This window comes from Stenella coeruleoalba (assembly GCF_951394435.1).
Source record: "Stenella coeruleoalba genome assembly, chromosome: 7".
Lineage (NCBI taxonomy): Eukaryota > Metazoa > Chordata > Mammalia > Artiodactyla > Delphinidae > Stenella > Stenella coeruleoalba.
Window position 1 is genome coordinate 45,729,070 of NC_137153.1, and position 19,319 is coordinate 45,748,388.

The window sequence follows — 19,319 nt, forward strand, 5'->3', positions numbered from 1 at the left end:
ATTAGCTCTTTTCCTGGTACAAGGCCTCCATCTAAATTTTTTAGACAGTTAAAGGGAAGATAAACAGTCTTCCTGAGTCTGTTGGGTCTTGATTGTCTTCAGCTTGTAATAATCCACATTGCAAAACTGGCATATTTGTGGGTGGCCTATTCTACTCCCCTGCATTACACACACAGACATGTATATACAATTGTTTTCTGACACAGTAGTTTCTGAAACCGCTGTCTATTCCATGTTCACTAAGTTGTGGACATCAACCTTTAACCAGTAGGTAGGAGGTTGGTCTTTTTTTTCCCATTTTTTGAAGGCATTTTAAAATTTAGGCCTAAAAACATATTTTAAAGATTTATACATGTATTTTTGAAAAGTGAAGCAGCCAGATATTGATTCCAAGTCTTCAGTTTCTAGATTTTTTTCCTCCTTTCCTTCTAATTCCCTGCCTTTATATACATTTTACACTGTAACCACCCAGAATGGAGGTTTTGTTCACTTTAAATTGGAACATGTGAATTAAATCACTTATTATGCATATGCTGTAATTATATTACAAACACAGTCTTGCATATGATACATAAATGTGATATTTATGTGATATAATTTAAATAATTAAGATGCCTATAGGTTATAGACTAGTTATTGGATAGCTTTCTGAGTTAGCTTTTAGCTTTTATGAGTGTCGTGTATAAGCTAAAGCCCTAAAAGAAATAATAGTTTTCTCATTATTTATATGTAAATACATAAATTGTATATGAAATTAGATAAGATAGAGAGATAGATATGTATATAAATTGGGGCTCGAATTTGAGAGCTAACTGCATTAATGTTTCAAAACTTTATTGGTCATTTGTTGTTTTTGCCTGAGAGCACTCCTTCCTCTTTTCCCTTTCTTCCTTCCCTTAGCACACTACTTTTCCACTCAGTGTGTTCTTGATGGAATTATAAATCCAGATGCCACCCTCTACCACCAACACTAGCCAAGGTGGGGAACAGTGACAAAAACTAGGCAAATCACATCTAGATATTTGAATTTTAAGGAACATTACCCAAAGATGGAAAACTACTAGAACTATATCATCTTAATTTCTGTAAAATTAAAAGACTGCCAATTAGTTCCTTCTACCTAATCCCAGGAGCTCTCCTGATATTATTTCCTTCTGAAGCCTACTTGTTTAGTTTTATATTTGATTATGAAAGTTAAGTTTTCCAAAATAAATTTGTCCTTAGCAAGTATCCAAAGTAACTGATATAAAGATTTCGAATGAATTTCACACCACAAGCTCTCTGTGAAATATGGGGTATTTAGAATGGGTTATGACACTGAAATACAGGAAATGACATTGAGATTCCCATTAACATTCCAGAACTGGAAAATCACTGCCCCAAGGTAATCAGCGGTCTAACAGCTAATTAAGTATTTCCCTGTGGTCACCTGGAACCATGTGTTCAACAAGAGCAAGGTTTTGGGTGACTAACTACTGTCACGGAACAGCTCAGAAAGGTCAAATAATTCTTCAAGCAAGGGGAAGGAGAGTTGTTTCTGAAATATTCGATATTTTAAAAACAAAAGAGTGACAAGTGCAAATCTTTAAATTCTTACCTTAAGGCATGGATTGAAACTCAGGGCCTTTCTGTAACTGTGCTGAAAAAAACCGTAGAGCTGGGATCACCAAAATAATCTTAGAGATTAATTCTGTAGATTACTGAATTATAAGTTGAGTTTACAGCCTTTTCAGTTTTCCTTTCTGATGTTCAAGCACAGCTCTAGAACTAATATATCCCCAACAGCTGGGACAAGTAGGGCACAGTATATGGGAGAATAAGACCAGTTGGAGAGCCCAGATCCCTCAAAGCCTTGTGAAACATCCTTTGCTGGAAAGAATCCTTGTTTCTCATGCAAGAGAAATCTGCATTGTTGAGAGATTACCTTCCCTCATCATAGTGAAGCTAAGAGTTAGTCCCAGAGGATTTACAGGAATTTGCTTATTTGGATAGTCAAAGCCTGGAAATTATTTGTAAGATTGGATTTTGAGAATGCTTAGCCAAGGAGGGGGCTGAGGAACATAATTTTGGATCAGGCTGGATTTATCAAAATAGTTATTCTCAATAGAGTTTCTACATTTATTGAGCTGGCTTAAGTAGACAGCTGCTGCCTCTGTTTGAGAAAGAGCAAACCTAAATCCAATTTGCTAACTGACATTGAAAGACTAAAAATCCCTGTCTATATCTAGAAGAAGTACTGTCACAGACTTTGAGGTATTGGAAAGCTGGATTAGATCTTTTATGTGCATCTGTTCACTCATCATGATTATCATATTAAGCATAACGGATTGAAAGGTAACCAGATCATGTGGTGATATATGATCTGCATATATATAGGACAAAGAGCCAGGAGGCTACTAGAAATGAAATACAATTGCTGTGTAGTCTTAAAGAGGAAACTGTGTGCACATTTTACAACCACAGAGATATACTGTGAATCTTTCATTAGCTGGCTATAAGGAGACCTGGATTAATATCCGGAACAATACTGTATTATGAGAAATAGCTGAAAGTTTTAGAAAGCATTGGGTACAAAATGTAGTACTGTGGCCTGCTGGGAAGAATGCAGGCTTATAGGGTTCAGGAAATAGAGGAGGCCTGATTCTGACCTCAAACCCAGACTTTTGATATGTTTTTCTTCACATATGCTGAGAGTAATAATATGAATAGATATTCTCAGAAAATGGAAGAATCCTCCACCAACTCTACCGTAAGAGTCATTATTGAAGGAATGAGCAAGAGTAATTTGTTGGAGACTCTTCCCCTACAAAAGTAATGACATCCTTGGGAAACTCAAAGATATTAGTCACCATCAAAGACCTAAAAAAAAAAAAAAAATCAGGGTGGAAATTTCCATACCATCCCTGTTCAGATCTTTCATTTGACCTGTGAAATTTCCTGATGAGACTTAGAAAATGATAGGATTATGGAAGCTTAATTTTAAAAAGCTGACTGCATCTTTATATACTATCCTTGATGTTGTAGCCTTACTGGGATAAAGTAATGTAGCTCCTGGCTATTGGTATCAGTTATTGAAGTAGTTTATTTTTCCCAGTAAAATCAATAGTATCCTTTTGCTCTTTGTATTAGTTTTCTGCTCCTGCTATAACAGATTGCTGCAAATTTGGTGGCTTAAAACAAAAAATATACTATCTTCTAGTCCTTTAGTGGATGAAAACAACAGAAATATATTATCAGAAGTCTACAATGTATAAACAGGATGGTGTTCCTTTCTGGAGAGAATCTATTTCCTTGCCTTTTCTACCTTCCAGAGATAGCCTGAATTCCTTAGATAGTGGCCACAAATTGCTTAGACCTTCGCTTCCCTCATCACACCTACTTATCTGATTTTGACATTCCTGTATTCTTTTTATAAGGACTCTTGTGATAACATGGGACCCATCTGGATAATCTACCATCAAAAATTTCTTAATTTAATCACCCCTGCAAAGACTTTTTGCCATGTAAAGAAACACACTCATGGGTTCTGGGTATTGGAATGTGGACATATTTGGGGACTATCATTCAGGCTACCACACTATTGTTTTTTTGCTGTTGTCACAGTTTAATTCATGCTATTGGCTAACTTAATGTCACAGTGATTATTGCATGACTATGAGAGTATTTTGATGTTAATGCCCAGAAAGTAAGAGTTTGTGCTATGTATAGATGTTTAAATAAGAGTATCACAGAGTAAGAGATAGTAAAGCAAAATGGAAGATTTTATGTATATTTTATTTCAGGAAAGTTCCTGGAGTTTGTATGGTCTGAAGTCATATCAGGATATTATCTCTAAAGTAAATGAAATACTGCTCATTTTTGTTCTGCTACTACTAAGAAGAAAAACAATATTTAGATGACTACCTAGGACTTTGAAAACATTTAGGTGTCCTTCTATGACCTACTTACCAGGTGAAGTAAGAAGTTGTGAAATCTGTGTGCAACATTTGAGAGCAAGACAAAGCAATACCAGGCTATATCACTAATGGTTCTTTCCACTAATTTGAAGATGCAGCTGATACAATGATTCCCAAAGTGTCTGTGATAGAATGGATGGAGCCTTTGGCAAGCATTATTCTCACAACTGGAGAGTAGGATCCTAAGGTGGGGGAGAAAAGCCATGATCCTTTTGGTAGTTAACCTCAGAGAAACACTTTTTGGCATGCTGCTAGGCTCTGATAAAAATTTAACAAATGACCATGTGACATAAGATGATGCTAACATAGGTTGAGAGGGCTGAAGGATATGCTATATTCTCTAAGCCATTGGTCAATATAGTACTGTTTCTCTTGGAGCCAGAATACATAAATCTAGGAACCAAGAAGCAGATGTGGGAGTGGTGACTCAGTGAAGTATATTCTTGGATCTTTTTAAAATTAATCCCATTTTTGCAATTCTGTGTTCATCTACCAAGGCATACAAAAATCGTTATAGTACATTGGAAGTCAATAATGTCTTATCAACTTTTAGGCATCGTATGCCACCCACTCTATAGACAAAAAATAATTCAAATCATTGGGAAATAGGTTTTCTGTTAGGAAAAGGTAATAGAGAAGAATATAAAATCTTTGAGGGGGCATTATTCAAGCAATTGTAAATTTTAAAAGAAGACCACTAAAGTGCTATGTCAGTATTGAATTTAAGTATGAAACAAAATGTTGTGTTTATGCTGAGAAACGAAGGAATGAAATTGATGAGAAACTGTTAATTTTGCAAGCACACATTTTGTTCCATGCTCCTTCGGTCACAATGCCTTTTAGAAAACTACCCTGCCCAATTCTATGTGGGTTGCTCCTTTGTCTTCCAGGTCCCAAGACCCAGGTTAATCAAATTAGACTCTTTCTCTTACAAAAGTTAATATTTATGAGAAAGATACAATGACATAAATTATTTGAAACTGAGCTATTCTGTGGAAATAGATGACGAAAGTATAAGTGAGTTCTTTAATGCAAATCTTTAGCCTGCTCTGTTTTCTGCCTTAGATTTTATTATAATTTTCTCAGCTACTTATTTACCATCAAATAGTTTTATGATGAAGTTAGACAGAAATATTTATTCTACTGTTTAAAAGAAAAACAGCTCTAACTTATATATATATATATATATATATATATATATATATATATACAGATTATACCCCCAAATTACAAAAATAAATGACTTACTCATGAAATAAACTTTATAAAACATCTCAATTTGGATGAATGTGAGGTTTTTACCTTTTGGAAAAAACAATTCTAATTGAGCTGTGTGTGAAGTCATTCTCTCTTCCTCTCTTACTCATTACACATGACATGGAACCAAGCATTTTTTTTTTTATACTGCAGGTTCTTATTAGTCATCAATTTTATACATATCAGTGTATAAATGTCAATCTCAATCACCCAGTTCAGCACACCACCATCCCCACCCTACTGTGGTTTCCCCCCTTGGTGTCCATATGTTTGTTTTCTACATCTGTGTCTCAATTTCTGCCCTGCAAACCGGTTCATCTGTACCATTTTTCTAGGTCCACATTCATGCGTTAATATACAATATTTCTTTTCCTCTTTCTGACTTACTTCATTCTGTGTGACAGTCTCTGGATCCATCCACGTCTCAACAAATGACTCAATTACGTTCCTTTTTATGGCTGAGTAATATTCCACTGTATATACGTACCACATCATCTTTATCTGTTCATCTGTCGCTGGGCATTTAGGTTGCTTCCATGAGTGCCTATTGTAAATACTGCTGCAATGAATATAGGGGTGCATGTGTCTTTTTTAATTATGGTTATCTCTGGGTATATGCCCAGTAGTGGGATTGCTGGATAATATGGTAATTCAATTATTAGTTTTTTAAGGAACCTCCATACTGTTCTCCATAGTGGCTGTATCAATTTATATTCCCACCAACAGTGCAAGAGGGTTCCCTTTTCTCCACACCCTCTCCAGCATTTGTGGTTTGTAGATTTTCTGATGATGCCCATTCTAACTGGTGTGAGATGATATCTCATTGTAGATTTGATTTGCATTTCTCTCATAATTAGTGATGTTGAGCAGCTTTTCATGTGCTTCTTGGCGATCTGTATGTCTTCTTTGGAGAAATGTCTATTTAGGTCTTCTGCCCATTTTTGGATTGGGTTGTTTGTTTCTTTAATATTGAGCTGCATGGGCTGTTTATATATTTTGGAGATTAATCCTTTGTCCATTGATTTGTTTGCAAATATTTTCTCCCATTCTGAGGGTTGTCTTTTGGTCTTGTTTATGGTTTCCTTTGCTGTGCAAAAGCTTTGAAGTTTCATTAGGTCCCATTTGTTTATTTTTGTTTTTATTTCCATTACTTTAGGAGGTGGATCAGTAAAGATCTTGCTGTGACATGTCAAAGAGTGTTCTTCCTATCTTTTCCTCTAAGAGTTTTATAGTATCCTATCTCACATTTAGGTCTCGATTCCATTTTGAGTTTATTTTTATGTATGGTGTTAGGGAATGTTCTGATTTCATTCTTTTACATGTAGCTCTCCAGTTTTTCCAAAACCACTTATTGAAGAGACTCTCTTTTCTCCATTGTATATCTTTGCCTCCTTTGTCATAGATTAGTTGACCATAGGTGTGTGGGTTTATCTCTGGGCTTTCTGTCTTGTTCCATTGAGCTATGTTTCTGTTTTTGTGCCAGTACCACATTGTCTTGATTACTGTAGCTTTGTAGTATAGTCTGAAGTCAGGGAGTCTGATTCCTCCAGCTCCGTTTTTTTTCCTCAAGACTGCTTTAGCTATTCGGGGTCTTTTGTGTCTCCATACAAATTTTAAGATGATTTGTTCTAGTTCTGTAAAATTGCCATTGGTTTGTGTCTCCATACAAATTTTAAGATGATTTGTTCTAGTTCTGTAAAATTGCCATTGGTAATCTGATAGGGATTGCATTGAATCTGTAGATTGCTTTGGGTAGTATAGTCATTTTCACAATATTGATTCTTCCAATCCAAGAACATGGTATCTCTCTCCATCTGTTGGTATCATCTTTAATTACTTTCATCAGTGTCTTATAGTTTTCTGCATACAGGTATTTTTTCTCCCTAGGTACGTTTATTCCTAGGTATTTTATTCATCAGTGATATCGGCCTGTAAGTTTCTTTTTTTGTAGTATCTTTGTCTGGTTATGGTATCAAGGTGATGGTGGCCTCATAGAATGAGTTTGGGAGTGTTCCTTCCTCTGCAATTTTTTGGAAGAGTTTGGGAAGGATGGGTGTTAGCTCTTCTCTAAATTTTTGATAGAATTCACCTGTGAAGCCATCTGATCCTGGACTTTGGTTTGTTGGAAAATGTTTAATCACAGTTTTAACTTCATTACTTGTGATTGGTCTGTTCATATTTTCTGTTTCTTCCTGGTTCAGTCTTGGAAGGTTATACCTTTCTAAGAATTTGTCCATTTGTTCCAGGTTGTCCGTTTTATTGGCATACTGTTGCTTGTAGTATTCTCTTAGGATGCTTTGTATTTCTGCGGTGTCTGTTGTAACTTCTCCTTTTTCATTTCTAATTTTATTGATTTGAGTCATCTCCCTCTTTTTCTTGATGAGTCTGGCTAATGGTTTATCAATTTTGTTTATCTTCTCAAAGAACCAGCTTTAAGTTTTATTGATCTTTGCTATTGTTTTCTTTGTTTCTATTTCATTTATTTCTGCTCTGATCTTTATGATTGCTTTCCTTCTGCTAACTTTGGGTTTTGTTTGTTCTTCTTTCTCTAGTTCCTTTAGGTGTAAGGTTAGATTGTTTACTTGAGATTTTTCTCGTTTCTTGAGGTAGGCTTTATAGCTATAAACTTCCCTCTTAGAACTGCTTTTGCTGCATCCCATAGGTTTTGTATCATCATGTTTTCATTGTCATTTGTCTCTAGGTATGTTTTGATTACTTCAGTGATCTCTTGGTTATTTAGTAACATGTTGTTTAGCCTCCATGGGTTTGTGTTTTATACGTTTCTTTCCCTGTAATTCATTTCTAATCTCATAGCATTGTGGTCAGAAAAGATGCTTGATATGATTTCAATTTTCTTAAATTTACTGAGGCTTGATTTGTGACCCAAGATGTGATGTATCCTGGAGAATGTTCCATGCACACTTGAGAAGAAAGTGTAATCTTTTTTTGCATGGAATGTCCTATAAATATCAATTAAATCTATCTGGTTTGTTGTGTCATTTACAGCTTATGTTTCCTTATTTATTGTCATTTTGGATGATCTGTCCATTGGTGTAAGTGAGGTGTTCAAGTCCCCCACTATTATTGTGTTACTTTCAATTTTCTCTTTTATAGCTGTTAGCAGTTGCATTATGTATTGAGGTGCTCCTATGTTGGGTGCATATATATTTATAAGTCTTATATCTTCTTCTTGGATTGATCCCTTGATCATTATGTAGTGTCCTTCCTTGTCTCTTGTAACATTCTTTATTTTAAATTCTATTTTATCTGATATGAGTATAGCTACTCCAGCTTTCTTTTGATTTCCATTTGCATGGAATATCTTTTTCCATGCCCTCACTTTAGTCTGTATGTGTCCCTGGGCCTAAAGTGGGTCTCTTGTAGACAGCATATATACGGGTCTTGTTTCTGTATCCATTCAGCATGTCTGTGTCTTTTGGTTGGAACATTTAATCCACTCACATTTAAGGTAATTATCGATATGTATGTTCCTATGACCATTTTCTTAATTGTTTTGGGTTTGTTTTTGTAGGTCCTTTTCTTCTCTTATGTTTCCCACTTAGAGAAGTTCCTTTAGCATTTGTTATAGAGCTGCTTTGGTGGTGCTGAATTCTCTTAGCTTTTGCTTGTCTGTAAAGCTTTTGATTTCTCCATCGAATCTGGATAAGATCCTTGCCGGGTAGAGTAATCTTGGTTGTAGGTTCTTCCCTTTCATCACTTTAAGTATATCATGCCACTCCCTTCTGGCCTGTAGAGTTTCTGCTGAGAAGTCAGCTGTTAACCTTATGTGAGTTTCCTTGTATGTTATTTGTTGTTTTTCCCTTGCTGCTTTCAATAATTTTTTCTTTGTCTTTAATTTTTGCCAATTTGATTACTATGTGTCTCGGTGTGTTTCTCCTTGGGTTTATCCTGTATGGGACTCACTGCGCTTCCTGGACTTGGGTGGCTATTTCCTTTCCCATGTTAGGGAAGTTTTCGACTATAATGTCTTCAAATATTTTCTCTGGTCCTTTCTCTCTCTTCTCCTTCTGGGACCCCTATAATGTGAATGTTGTTGCATTTAATGTTGTCCCAGAGGTCTCTTAGGCTGTCTTCATTTCTTTTCATTCTTTTTTCTTTAGTCTGTTCCACAGCAGTGAATTCCACCATTCTGTCTTCCAGGTCAATTATCCATTCTTCTGCCTCAGTTATTCTGCTATTGATTCCTTCTAGTGTAGTTTTCATTTCAGTTATTGTATTGTTCATCTCTGTTTGTTTGTTTTTTAACTCTTCTAGGTCTTCGTTAAACATTTCTTGCATTTTCTCGATCTTTGCCTCCATTCTTTTTCCGAGGTCCTGGATCATCTTCACTATCATTATTCTGAATTCTTTTTCTGGAAGGTTGCCTTTCTCCATTTAGTTGTTTTTCTGGGGTTGTATCTTGTTCCTTAATCTGGTATATAGCCCTCTGCCTTTTCATCTTGTCTGTCTTTTGTGAATGTGGTTTTTGTTTCACAGGCTGCAGGATTGTAGTTCTTCTTGCTTCTGCTCTCTGCCTTCTGGTGGATGAGCCAAGCATTTTTTTTAATGCTCCATGTATTTTTTCTAGCTTTCCTTCTTCCTTTAAATTTTCAAATGGCCATTCATCATTTAAGACCAAACTCCCTTCTCTTCTTTCTAAGCAGAATTAATTATCCCTTGCTTATATTCTTATACACAGGATGTGCGTGTAAGATTTTATTAGAATTGCATATGTGTGCATTTGTCTTGTTCACTAGACCCAGAGTCCCTGAGGACTTTATGAGCATATTTTTTATTTCTAGTCCTTAACATATGTGTCACAGAGAGTAGATAGTCAATATTAACCAAATTTTGAGAATTGACCTATGTTTCATCAAAACAGGAAAGCCAGAATTATTTTGGAAATATGTAGTGGTACTTAGGTTCAAAAATTGCAAAGCAATAAAATAAAGCAAAACAGGAGTTATTTAACCTATATTCATCAATATTTTTCATCTCCCAGTAAGAAAGAGAAATGGAGAAAAAAGAGAAATTTGCCTATGTAATTTATTCATAGTAGATTAGAAAGAGCTAAACGTGAATCATTTTCATTAGCAATTGCAAGATTTCAAAGAAAGTTGGCATATTTTGATGTATGTTCATTTTTTCACTTGGTCTGTACCTGAGGGGAAACATTTTCAACATCAGACACAAGAAAGCTACGTGGACATAAAATTTCTTTTATTGCTTTTTGGTCTGCTGTCTGCAGGAAACTAGATTTTTCCCAACCAGTAAAATTTGTGTAGGCAGAGGTCAGCATAACCAGAAGAATGGAAGAAAGATGCAAACATTGGAGTCCTGACCTTGTGACAAAGAGGTCAAAGTGTTATTTCAGAGCAGTGACCTCCAAGAGGAATCTGTGCACTCTAGGGAATATGTGAAATGACTCATTAAAATTAGGAAAGAAAACACAATAACAACTTCTATATATCAATATCTATATGTATTAAAGAAATTAAGTTTTATTTATAATTAGTGGAAGGCTTGACTGAATTAATTTTCAAGCAGCTCTGTGTCAAATATGTCAACACATGGGAGGCAATCTGCATAAAGGAAGAGAAATCTACAATTCAGGGCTTCTGAGGCTTATACTCACTCTTTAGTTCTTTTAGTTTATTGGGACATTGCAATTTATATAGCCTAAGTTAAGAGGACTTATAGACTATGGTAATTTTAACTACATTTATCATCACAAAAATGGTTTTAAAATATTCATTTAAAGACATATAGATCAAAAACTAAACTGATACAGGTATAAGCAAATAATAATACAAGAGCAGGATTGACAGCTTTACTCCTGTGTCCAACTATCCTATCAGTAATATTATGAAGTAAAAAGTTTGTCGACTATGACCTAATCAGATATGAGAATTTGGGCTAAAAAACAGTTAGTAAAAATTAGTAGAGTATTACACACATATACACACCCACAGATTGTACTTCCACATACAATTATTTTACTGATAGAAGGTTAGAGTCTAGAAATTGTCTAGAAATCATTGGCTTGGAGGACTGGATAGACTGAGACCAGTTCTCCAGGAAAAAGTGGACAAAGATGAAATACATTAGGGAAGACAGATGTACAGTTTGGGAGGGGGGAAAGAATGAGGGGAAGAGATGAAGCATTGTAAGAGAGAGAGTGGAAAATAAGTAGAGTTAAGGTAGTCCTGAGATCAGAAGAAACAACTGAATCAAGAACAGGAGCAAAGCAATGCTTTTTATATTTAATGTAGTAAAAACCTTGCAATAAGACATTATATTGCAAAGTGTATCTGTTATCCCCTGAAATGTATACAAGAAAACCAAAGATAGGCAAATTTTTAAGACACAGGCCTGAGATATTTATTTATTTATTCATAGCTAGTGTATTTTTAACAGCAGCCTAACGAGAAGAGATTAGGGGTATGTGATCAGAATCAAGCCAATCCGTTATCCTTGTTCTTATTTGAAGAGTTTGCTTTAATAATTTAGTAGATATGCATGTACAACCATCCAATAATATGATGTGATCATTTTCAAGTACTGTATTGGATCTGGATTTCCATTAAAAGGGGCCTACTTTGATGAAGACTAATGACTGGAACTCTGTGAGCTACAGTAAGTGGCATCTTATCTGGTGTCCCATGACAGAACCCATCTTTTCTCATTTCCTTACGTTGAGCAAGAAAAATTGAATAATTACAGAAATTCTATTTCTTAGTTGTTTCTAGAATTAGAACGTGTTTCAGAAGTGTTTAGAAGAATGGAATAACCCTGGTGGAGCCTATTATACTCTTTGACTTTAAGTGACATTGTTTTTCACATTTTTTTTTTCTTTTGCGGTACGCGGGCCTCTCACTGCTGTGGCCTCTCCCGTTGTGGAGCACAGGCTCTGGACGCACAGGCTCAGCGGCCATGGCTCACGGACACAGCCGCTCCGTGGCATGTGGGATCTTCCCGGACCGGGGCACGAACCCGTGTCCCCTGCATCAGCAGGCGGACTCTCAACCACTGCGCCACCAGGGAAGCCCCTGTTTTTCACATTTTAATGTCTTAAATTGAGCTGCATCTTAATATTTGATGGCATATTATGTTCACTATTGATCTGGTGATATTAGGATGTGGTTATGCTCTGTGCATGCACGAACTTGGCTACTGTTCCTGATCATTGGAGAAGACAAATGCAACCCCTCCATGTTTCAGTCCAAAAAAAAATGTGGGAGGTATAGGAGTTTTGCTTGCTATTTGATAACCTGTTGACATATCTTAGTGAAGAGAACAAAGCAACAGCATCAACATACAAAGAATTGCCAGCAACTTAGGAGAAAATAACAAAGACAGTAGTCAGCACTCTTAAGAATGCTGCATTATCGATTCTCTTGGTGATCCAGGGGACAACACTGTGAAGAACATATTGACATTTCTTACATCAAGTCAAAGAATATTTCAGAAAACTTGAGTTGGGAATAAATTTTAGGAATCATGTGATCAATTTTTTCTTTTTTCCTTATAGACATCTAACCAAGAGAGATATATGACGGCTATCTTTATTAGAATATGTATAAAAAGCTCTTCCAGTAATTATAAAATTTCCAAGTGATAAGAAAGTGTTGAGTCAGTCAATATGGTAGTGGTACTCTTATAATTGATGGTATCCTAGATTAGATGAAGCACAAAATTCAACTTCTTCCCATCAGGTATGATTCACAGACACCTCTTATAAGTACATCAGCACTGTTTTATCATAGTAGTACCTCAATGACATCTTGAAAACTGTTCTTGAGTTCTCACCCACACTGCATTGCTAAACAGGATTTTCAATTTCCATCCTTTCATGTGCTTGACTTCTGGACTAATTGCTTCACATTCCTCCTTTTCACTGTAGTTTTCTTTGTGTGTTTTGTTGGCAGGGTCTCGCAATATAAATGTGAGGGTACTATACAAACGTGATTGGGCGAGTACATCAGAAAGATTGAATTGCAGTTGAAGGAAGAATCACACACATTCAGGTAATAAATTTTAAATATAAGCTCTTAAAAAATTAAATTCCTCAGAAAATATACCTTCTCTACTTTATATAGAGAGAACACAGAGCTACTGAAAAATTTTGTTAAAACAATCTAGCAACATCGGGAATAACTTCTATATATCATAGTATCTTCCAACATACCTTTTATTAGGGGGTTATATTGTAAAGTTTATCTAATCTCTCTCCATTCTACAAGAACCTATACTGTCTAACAATAGAATGCACTGAGCTTTAGTGAATCTTATCAAAATTTCCATTTCGATATGTCCCACAGTAATATACTAATTATTAAAAAATTGGAAAGAATTTATGCTCAATGTACCCGAAGCCATTTCACAACATCAATTTCAGTAGAAATATGAGCAGAATATTTCATCCTTCTGTTCTCGAGGATAACACCTTTAGTAATTTCCATATGTTATCTAGTTAATATGACAAACAAAGAAACTTGAGGATTTCAAGCACAATAACAGAAGTGAAAGATTTTGATTGACTGGTACATTATAACTCTTATTACATACTATGGACCCAGGATGTTATAATAATTAGCCTGTCAAGTCAATTGTTACTCTTCATTAAAAATGAATATATGAAAGCAATTAATCTCAACTTTAGCTTCATTAGGACATTTTATTTTTGCAGTTGGGTGCAGTTCAGTATCTCAGTTTGAAGGATGTATTATTTTCTAATAGAAGGTTTCACCTACATTATTTTGATTACTAACTTGAATCACAAAATACCAGCTTATGTAATTACTGGGTGAACATTCTGAGTTATTTTTAATTTGCCTTTTGAAATTATAGATGCAAGAGATTTTCCCTTATTCCTTTTCTTCACTTTTGTCTTATTGAGGCTGTAGACTCAGAATTTCACACTCTTGAAAGTGATTCTATCCTCTGTAAATCATGTCTCTGAAAATGCTGACACCCACAAAAATAGGCAAAGCTCAAGGACATTTCTACAAGCCCAAAACACATTGCAAAAAAATGTGAAATCAGAGTTGAGTTTTTCATACATAGTAAAGGTTAGACGAGAGATAATAAAAAATTGCCTGTTTGTAATCAGTTTTCAACTTAGACTGTGGACTGATTGACTGTTCATGACGATTGAAAACTGGCAGGTGAAAGTTATAGCACACATCACAGAAAAGATATCGGTCTTACCCTTTGCATTCTGATGAATTAAAGACAAGAAATAATAGCAGTTGAAAATCAGCATCTCTCTTTATTCACGGACAAGTCACCCCATCAGCTGGAAAAACTGAGGATGTCTGTATGCCTAGCAGATATTAGAGGGAAACATTGAACCATAGACTAGTAATATAGGAGTGAACTCTGAAAGGTGGGCCATTTTGTTAGTTCTTTCATCCTTACTCAACCACCACATGTGAAACTCTATATGGGAAATGTCATGATCTCCCTTCGGAATATCTTAAAAGTCAATGTTAGCAAAGTGTTACATTTAATAACCTGATGATATTACTGCCACTGTTTATGTGAGCCAACATAGCATAATGTAAAAAAGTGTTTACTTAGATTAAATGATCTGTGTTTGAATCATATTCCCACTTGTTTTTTTTAATTGGTTGACCTTGAGCAAAGTACATATACTCAGAACTTTATTTACCATATGCAGTAGTTTGCTTGGACTTCCATAAACAGTCTGGCTTAAACAACAGACATTTTTCTTTCTGGTGTTGGAGGTAGAAGTCCAAGATTAAGGTGTCAAGAGGTTTTGTTTCTTCTGAGGTCCCTCTCCTTGGCTTGTGGATGGCCACCTTCTTGTTATATCCTCTTGTCTGTGTGTGCATCCTAATGTCCAAATTTCCTCTTTTTATAAGGACAATAGTTAGATTGGATTTGGACTCACCCTAATGGCCTCATTTTAAGTTAATCACTTCTTTAAAGGCTCTATCTCCAAATATACTTACATTTAGAAGTATTGGGGGCTAGGGCTTCAATATAATAATTTTAGAGGAACACATTTCAGCCTATAATAACCATATCTACATAATTGCAATATTAGTATTCAAACTCAGAGTTTTTCTAGGCATTAAATAAATCAAAACATATAAAATATCAACTAAAATGTCTATTAAACATGGCGCAAGAGGGAGGGGATATGGAGATATATGTATATGTATAGCTGATTCACCTTGTCATACAGCAGAAATTAACACACCATTGTAAAGCAATTATACTCCCACTCCAATAAAGAAGTTAAAAATAAATTTTTTAAAAAATGGGGCATTTGTGGAGGCAGAAGATGAAAGGATTCAGAAGAATTTATTGTTAGGTCAGAGGAAGACATACTAGCCCTTCAAAGAAGTTCATCAAGCGGTAAAGAGAAATTGCACCCAACATGGTAGATCTAGTTGATAGGGCAGCCCGGGCACACCATAACCAGAGTGCTAGGCCAGTAGGTTGTCAGGAATATTTAGTCACAAGAGTTAGAACAATCTGGGATTCAGAAACAGAACTCCAGGTACTTAGAACAGCTTACTTAGAAGAAATTACCAAGATAAAACATAAGCACACAGAAACAGTGGTTATAATGGGGTAAATAAATTAGTGAGTTAATAAATAAATGAGGTAGTCACAACTGTGCTATCTTTTTAGATGCATCTGTTCATTCATTCACAGTACAATTTTAAGTGTAGAGTACAATTTCCACCTTATAGATGAGGAAACATTAGTTTAAAAACCCAAACTTCATGAAACCAGAGTCTATAACTACCTTGCTCATTAATTATATTCCCAGCACCCAGCAAAAGGCCTGACACATGGTAGGTAGTAAATAATTATTCACTGATTGAATCAATAGGCTGTCAATTGTAGTTGAATGATGCAACTAGGAATTAAACCAAAGCCATGATTTAAGTCAACACGACAGAAACAGAAAGTACAATAAAGGAGAATAGCATAATTAGAAGTATATGAGACATAAAAATAAAAAAAAACAATAACAGGATTAAGCATGCTATCTCCCAAATTTTCAATTTTATTATTGTAAAAACACAGCAATATATGCAGAGAACCAAATAGTTTATCTTGAGTTATCTCTTATTAATTGATATTACTTGATTAATACTCTCTGAAAATTGGTTGTTCATTCATCTGTCAATTAACTTATTTTAACATCCAGCCCATATTTTTTTCTTTTTTTGCTCTTTCAGATAGTTTTATACTTGCATACAGCCTGCTGAGGTCAAAGTCTAATAATATTAGGCAGCAAAACATAATAGAAAGATAATGAGCATTGGAGTTAGTGTATTCTCCTTTGATGCCCAGCTCTAGTACCTACCAGTTTTGTTACCTTGGGCAAATTATTTAATGTCTCTGAACTTCAGTTTTGCTTTATCTATACAAAGGGAGTTAATATGGTTTGAAGTGGAGATGCAATTAGATAATTCATGTAATATGCCACCACCACAAAGTAGATGGTTCATTAATCCAGTAACCCAACAAAACAAGTGAAATGAGCTTTTTCCCAGAATTAATTTTTATATAACATTGTCATTTTCTCCCACAGAGCTCATCACTTAACATCAACTAGATCATCCTTTACAAACTTAAATTTTAAATAGTTGTTTCTTCAATTGTCCTGCTACTGCATTTGACATGGCAACTCACCCTTCATTTCTAAAACTCCTTTGTCCCCTGGCTTTCTTGATTCTAAAGTTTTTTGATATATTAGTTGTTCATTCTTCCTTTACCAAGTGTATACATGTACATACCCATATTATCATGAACTTCAGTCAAGATTTCTTGCTGATTTTAAAAATACATCCCATGTTTTGGTACATTTCATACAATATGAGTTGTGCATCCCTAAGGAAGAAGTCAGAAAACCCTGTCTTGGCCTTGAAGTTAAGAGGGGATAGACATGGAAATTAGGCTCTGCCAGTCAAGTGCATCTACATGAGACTTATCTGGGAAGTGAGGAACAAGGCTGGGTGAGGATGAAGGTGGAAGCATCCAGCCTACGAGCACAAGGCAAGGAGATCCTCGTCTGTGGCCGGTGCCAGTGATGCCAGTTGAAGTGTCAGGGTTTTTGCTTGTCCATTCTCATGATATAGTCAGGAAACTTTTGGCTGCCTAGTCTCTAAGCCTGAATCACTAGAAGTCACCTGTGTTCTTTGAGTTTAATTTCTGAATTTCTTTTCTCCTTAAACTAGTTGCAGTGCTTTCTGTTGTTAGTAACAAAGATTAGTGACTGACACAGTGTCTCTCAAAGGTTTATCCATGACCTATACTTTTTCTTCTCTATTCCAGTCCTAAGTAAAACCATTTCACAATTTCAGCTAAAACCTAGAAGTTAATAACCACCAAATACTTATTTCTGTCTTCAACCTCAGAAATTTGAGCATCACACTTTTTTTCTGCTTGTTTATTAATCATCTCCACATAGTTATTTACCAAAAGTACTCAAACTAAATATATTCACAACTGTACTCACTACATCACACCCAAAGTCAGATGTATTTTATCAGCCAAGTCAACAAGGTTTTATTCAGCTGGTTCTTTATCCCTGCTTCTAGATGTGATTAAGTTCAGTCTGAATCTTAGTTTATCTTCTATAACTGCCCAGTCTAGTACACATTTTTGCCATGATGGTAATCTTCTAAGTCTGTGCTGTACAAAATGGTAACCACTACATGTGGCTATTGAGCATTTGAAACATGGCTAATACAAATGAGAAACTGAATTTTTAATTTTGTTAAATTTTATTAATTTTATATTCAAGTGTAAATAGCCACAGTGTGGTTCTGTATTATATTCGTCAGCTTTGGTTTAATTTGCAGATGTAGCAAATTGTATATTTATCCAGATGCTCCTGTTAGAAATATTTAAAATAGACTTGAGGCTTTTCATTTAGAAATAATGCTTATTAAATTCTTCAAGCCAGCATTTTACACTGAAAATTTTGGGGGTATTAACCATTAACCAGTTATATGGCCGCTACGTGTAGTGTCTAGACTATCCTGACCTGTATGCCAAGTAAAACAGGATCAATAAGCAGCCTGAAGTCAAGATCTATGGCATCTGTGTTAGCAGTGTTGATCATCTGAACCTGCCACGCACTTAGGCTTTGTATCAAGTGAGAGAGCAGGTGTTTACCTTGCTTCTGGAGGAATTTGTATAGTCCCTGCCTAAAACAAAATTGCTGGTACAATCCAAATTTGGAACTGATCCACTTTTGTAACATATTTTAAGTAACAGAATTCCTTAGTGCAGACACTTGGGGATGAATTACAGATTGTGCTTACTTAGAACACCTGGATTAATTGGTCTGTTGGAAACTGTTGGAAATTTAACTCAACAAGAGATTTGACGATTTTCTCCTCTAAATTGACCAAAGTCACATATGCTTTATTATTCTATTTTACCAAGATTTGGCAAAATTTTTCTCTAAGCAGTCATATAAAAATATATTTTAGACTTTGGATCAAGAGGCAAAACCAAGGATATTCTATAAGCACCTATATGGTTATTTACAAATGTAAAAGCCTGATCTACTATTAAACAATATATGGTCTCTGTCTAAGCGTTGTAAACCTATGTCTATGCATTTGTAATTTATAGATATCTGCTGTTAATGTCTTATTTTGTTCTTTGGAGAATTATTCTCTTGTTTTACAGTTTACAGAGATAATTGATTTTAAAGACATTTTAGAGATTGTTCTGTGAGTCTAATGTATCACAATTGCTCTGAAATGTTGGTGCCTTTCATAGTTTTTCTCAGGAAGTTTGGAAATTTATTTGATAGGATCTAATTCTGTGGGAAGACTTTCTCATGCAATGTTCCCCTCAATCTTTGCATTTAACAGTTTCCTCTTCATAGGCTTTGTGGGCACTCTCAGTGGACTCCTAGTGCAGACTCAGGTGTTCTATCAGTGGCTAAAAGTTTCTGTCTCACAGTATTATTATTGTTGTTATTCCAGCTCTAGTTATTCAATGAGAGGGTGACTTGACTCAAGCTCTGTCTGCAGTGATTTCTCCTACAACCACAAGTACACTGATTGATATCAGCTCTAGCCGTGGGCAGCATTTCCCACT

General features: G+C 35.3%; 1 protein-coding gene across 27 annotated transcripts in view; it reads left to right on the forward strand.

Moving 5' to 3' along the window:
• The window catches only part of LOC307189655 (uncharacterized protein), a 2,229,222-nt gene that overhangs the window by 2,027,055 nt on the left and 182,848 nt on the right, over nt 1–19,319 (forward strand). For all 27 annotated transcript variants that reach the window (XR_013829263.1, XR_013829264.1, XR_013829268.1 and 24 more), the window contains one exon: nt 13,142–13,240. The gene's annotated coding sequence lies outside the window, so the exon portion shown is untranslated. The remainder of the gene's footprint in view (nt 1–13,141; nt 13,241–19,319) is intronic.